Genomic DNA, 5,766 nt, shown 5'->3' with positions numbered 1-5,766 from the left:
CTTTCACAGATATCTTCCCTTTGGTGATTTTAAAATCTCGTACTCTTCCCTTCCACGACGCCAAGAAAATGTTTTTTGTCTGGGGTCTTTTTCTTTTGCTAGGTTGCATGAGCACCCATGCTCCTTTCGAAACACTAGACCTTTCCCAAGTTCCTTCCGTTTTGACTGTACTTGAATTCTCTACTGACGAAATAGAAGAAGCAGGTCGACGGGGTAAGGATGTTTGGTATAATTCTGCCTTCGTAGCATTATCATCCACAGAGCGTCTTCCACAAGAACGGCCATGGTTTTGGTTCACCATGGAGATTTTCTGAATCTGTAACAATAGCAAAGTAATGTAACTAAGATAACAATTTGAAGTTTCAAGAAAGAGAAAGTGGGCAGACAGACAGTTGACGAGAAACATCTTACTCTACGCCAAACAGGATCAAGGGAGCAGTTTTGGAAAAGAAAGGCTGTTGCACAATGAGGCAATGGTGTAGAATGGTAGACTTTTCGCACAAAAGGTGGCACAACATTTGAAAGTTCAAAGGAAGGTGGAAGCGGGAAGGATCTTGTCAGATAAAATGTCACTTTAGATTCTATCTTCTTGTCCAAAGATCTTCTGAGAATAAAAAACCAATCTCCACATCAATGTAGCACGCTTGTACTTACATAAAGTATTGTTTCTTTTTTCTATTTTCTCTTATTTTCGTGAATTTTCAACGTTACATTGGCCCTCTATTGATTGGTTGAGAGCTTATTTTTCCAAACCGTAAAAGGCCCCAAAATGAGCTCCCTTTTCTCCTAATGGCAATGTGCTTTGGTGCCTCAAAGGATATCTTTCCTGTTTCATATGCTTGGCAAACATCCACCATGCTCTGAAACATCTCCATTCAAAAAGGCAGATTTTACATCCATCTGAAACACGGGCCAACTTCCCTGGGCTACTAAAGCCAAAACATTGTGAATTATGGTTAGTCGAGCTGTGGGAGCAAAAGTATCTTGATAATCAAAACCATGTACCTGTGCGAATCCTTTTGCTACGAGCCGAGCCTTGTACTTATCCAACATGCCGTCAGATTTGTACTTGGTCTTGTACACCCACTTGGTGCTGATTACCTTGCATTTTGGTGGTTGATCCACAAGGTCCCAAGTGTTGTTCTTAATTATGGAGCCATACTCCGACTGCATAGCCTCCATCCACCTATCATCACCCTGTGCCTCTTCAAGACACTTGGGTTCATCAGCACAGATCACCTCTGTCATCAAAGCATAGTTGACCAAGTGTTCTTGCACCCTTCTTTGCTCCTCTAATCTCTTGGACCGGCGATGTTCGGATGGTTCCTCCTCAATGGCTGGAGGTTCTCGGCTTTCCAAAAGCTGCTTTACCCACTTCAGGAATGGCTGTTGTCATTGTGGTTCTGCAGGCTCTTCTTCCTCTTCTTTATCTTGAATCCTCCCAAGCACCGTTGGGGGAGTTCGGTCTGCTATTGGTGGTTGTACTAGATGGATATCCTGGTCCTGGTTGTCAGGGAAGGAAGCATACTCCTGCAATTGATGCGGCTATTGTGAGAAGACCACATCGCGACTTACTATTACCTTCTTGGTAACAAGGTTATAGAGATGGTAACCCTTTGCCTCTTCACTGTAGCCCAAGAAAGTACACTTCTGGCTCTTCGGTCCCCATTTGGTTCTGTTAGCATCAGGGACATGCACCAGTCACATCCAAAAACTCTGAAATGCATAGATAAGGGTTTCTTACCAGAAAAGGCCTGCAGTGGAGTCATCCCCCGTTCACAACCTTCATGTAGCTAAGATTCAGAATGTAAACTGCCATGTTACATGCTTCAACCCAGAACGTCTTTGGCAAATCTTTCCCTTTCATCATACTCCTGCCCATTTTGCAGATGACGTGCATCTTGCATTCTGCTACTCCATTTTGCTGTGATGTATGTCGCGGGGGTTTCTGCCTCTTGACACCATGACTTTTGCGGTAACTTTCGAATTCAGTTGATGTGAAATCTCCACCTCTGTCTGCTCTCAACTTTTGTACCTTCCTCCCTGTTTCTTTCTCGACCATTATATGCCATTCTTTGAACTTACTAAAAGCCTCGTCTTTAGTCTTTAGGAAGTATATCCATATCCTTATACTGTAGTCATCGATCAGTGTCATGAAGTAGTACGAACCACCCAAAGCTTCCGTCTCCATCTTTTCGCAGAGGTCCGTGTGAACGAGCTTTAGAGGAGCCTTTGCCCTGCTGGCCTCTTTAGGAAAGGGCTGCTGATTCTGCTTGCCCATCATGCAAGGTTCACATACATCGGGCAGATCTGTAATTTCTGGTAGGTCTACAATCATTTCAATTTTATGCATCTCCTTTAAAGAACTAAGGTTTAGATGACCAAACCTCTCATGCCACAGCTTAGTGTTCACATTGGCTCGAGCACTGAAAGCTGAGAGTTTGTAGATGTTGTTGCGCCATGTACCTTTACCAATGACCTTCCCTTAAAGATCCAAAATTTGTGCACCATTCTTATTGAATTGAACTTTGAGGTCCCAATCTGTGATCGCAGAGACGGACAACAAGTTCCTCTTGATATCTGGCACATAAAGAACATCAGACAACTGTTTTACAACTCCATGTGACTTGAGAGCAATCGTACTTTTTCCTTTTGCTGGACATTTTGCATCATTGTCGACTGCTACCAGGATGTCATTCCCTACCGACTGTAGAGAGGTATACCAATCCTTCCGACTGGTCATGTGTCACAATGCACCACTGTCAATAATCTAAGGTTCATCCACAGGTACATGAATTGCCTCCGTGCAAATCTCCTTAATTGCTATGAACAACTCTACTGGGACTGCCTGCGCGCTATTGCTGGACTCTTTCTTTACTCTGTTCTTCTCATCTACAATCTTCTTCTAGCACTCATTTTGCTTGTGCCCTACCTTGTTGCAATAGAAGCACTTGATCTTCTTCTTTCTCTTTTTATCATAAGAAGAAGATGGGTTACTAGAGTCCTTACCCTTACCTTTATTTGATCCAGCAGAGAAAGCCGAATCTTCTCCAGAGTCCTCGTCTTTTGATACATCTCATCGTCCAGAAGTATCGCATTGAAATTCTCAAAGTTGAGGGGTAGATTTCTGTTCTACGTATTCAACACCGTAATAAGACCGTCGTACTTTGGTGGGAGAATCCATATGCACCTTTGTGCTAGATTCTCGCTGGTGATGGTGATGCCAATCGCAGTCATCTGATCATGTAGATTCTTCACCTTGGTGATGAACTTCTTTGCCATTTCAGACTCAAACAGTTTCTCGTTCGCGAGTTGAGTCTCCAGATTCTGAATCTGCATTTGATTCGTGGTCTCGTACTGATTTTTCAAGACCCGTCCATGCCTCCTCCGCTATGGTGACATGTTGAATTAATGCCATGACATAGTCACTTACATTGCAGACAATAGAACATAGTGCATCTGCATTTCTTATTGTCCACATGAGAATCTCATCCGTAGTTGATACTATTTGTTGTCCTGCATTGGCCGGGTTCGGAGAATCGGTTTCAGGTCCACCCCAGTAGCAGTATCCCAAAGCTCGTATGCGCTTAGGATGGTCTTCATCTTGAACTTCTAGAGTGGATAGTTAGTGTCGTCCAACTTTTCACTTTTGCCGAATGGTGGGATTCGCAGTCTTGCGGGCTATGCCATCTCTCAAAATCTGCTCACAAACAGAAACACACAACCAAATCTTCTTGCTAGAGTCGAGGCTCTGATACCATGTAAGAAAACAATACAACGTCTATGCTCAATAGATAATAGGATCTCATACGCAAGACAGAAAAGCAGATAGTATGGAGAATCAAAAATTTGATTACTATAGAACTGATACAATAGATGGCGCTGCCTCCCAACCGTGCGCTCCTATGAAAGAAGCTTCGATGGCGAGTTGGAAACAGTAGAGGACGGAGGCTAGATGCTAAGGAATCAGGGTTGCTGTAGCTAGTGATCAAATGGGATTTACGGGCTTGCTCTTATATAGCCACTAGTCGTAGTCAGTTAGACCCAATTGGGTGACGACCCAGTCCACCCAAAATGGTGGACTGGGGGTCCTGAAATAGGCCACCGATAACATGATAGAAACGTGGTGTAAAATAGAGTAATTAACCTACGATCATCGTTCGACCCATCCGAGATCATCTGGGGCTCCAAACGGGCCCCGCAACTTGGAATTTCAATTCAATGCCACAGGTGCATGATGTGTCATCCATGCATACCACGATCGAGGTATAAACGACCATGATCGAGGTATTTGGCTTGCTAGCACACTGCCACAGGTGCACAGAGTGTCCTTCCCAAATACCACAATCGAGGTTTTGGGATGCACATGTAGGCGCACACACCTCGAACAAGGTAGGCACGTTGGATAACACATAACCACGTTTGAGGTTTGTTTGTTGACCTGTGATTTCTGCACAATACCACGATCGAGCTTTTTTCCTCCTCTCAAACCTCCACTCATTAGCTCCTGAACCTCCATGTGTTGAAGTTCGATTGCATGTAGTACCATGATCGAGGTGGTGCAATCCTTTGTATTTGTGAGTTGAGGGTGTCACACTTTTCTTGGAGTGGTAAAAAAGTGGACACCCTTAGCTTGCTACCACCCCTTAGTTCATAAGTAAAGAGGGGTGTACCTGTTATGAAATCCATAGATATTTGTTCCCAAGGCTGTGTAGGAATAGGCAAAGGCATTAGCAATCCTGGGGTCTTGCCTTTGTAACTCTTGATCTTGTAACAAGTGATGCATTCGGCTACAAACTCTTGCTATCACTTGTAAAGTGGCAGTCACTCCCCTATGTCCCATATATGGTGGTTGGAGCATTTCCTCCATTACAATTTGTTTAAAGGGTTGAGTGATGCATAATTTCTTTTGATAAAAGAGGTATCCATCATTGCATGAATAGTCCAACATAGGATTCCAATTGTTATTCTCTAATTTGTTCCATATATCTGAGAAGAATGGATCCCCTTGATAAGAATTCCTCATACCTTCAAAAGGCTGGGTCTCTACAGCAGTGATGCGATTAATACTTGGCTTTTTACTAAGAGCATCAGCAACTACATTTTCCTTTCCAGGTTGATATTGAATCATGGGCTGAAAACTCTGTATAAATGATGCCCACTTGATGTGTCTATCAGATATTAGTGGCTGAGTCAACAAATGCTTGATACTTTGCTGATCAGTTTTGATAAAAAACTCAGCTCCCATAAAATAATGTTTCCACATTCGTAAAGCATGCACAATAGCGGTTAATTCTTTATCATATGTGGTATAATTGCATTTTGCTGGTTTTAATTTTTGGCTCTCATATGCTATTGGATGTCCATCTTGCATAAGTACGGCTCCAATTCCATATCCACTAGCATCTGTTACAACTACAAAGAATGGTCTAGAGAAATCGGGTAATTGCAACACACGAGCTTGTGTGAAAGCTTCTTTCAAAGCTATAAAGGATTTATCTTGACGCTCAGTCCATAAGAAATGCTTAGCTTTTCTAAGAAGGTCTGTCAATGGATGTGCAATGTATGCAAAATTCTTGACAAACTTTCTATAAAAGCTACACAATCCCAAGAATGATCTCAATTCATGTATATCTCGAGGTTTAGGCCATGTAACTATGCACTTAATTTTCATTGGATCTACTCGAATCCCATCAAAGGATACAATGTGACCCAAATATTCTATCTAATCTTGAAAGAAACTACTCTTTTCAGGATTTATGTACA

This window comes from Dipteris shenzhenensis, chromosome 29 (genome assembly GCF_047967505.1).
Source record: "Dipteris shenzhenensis isolate YYH24624 ecotype China chromosome 29, Dip_SZ_1.0, whole genome shotgun sequence".
NCBI lineage: Eukaryota > Viridiplantae > Streptophyta > Polypodiopsida > Gleicheniales > Dipteridaceae > Dipteris > Dipteris shenzhenensis.
Note: the sequence above shows the minus strand (reverse complement) of the source record.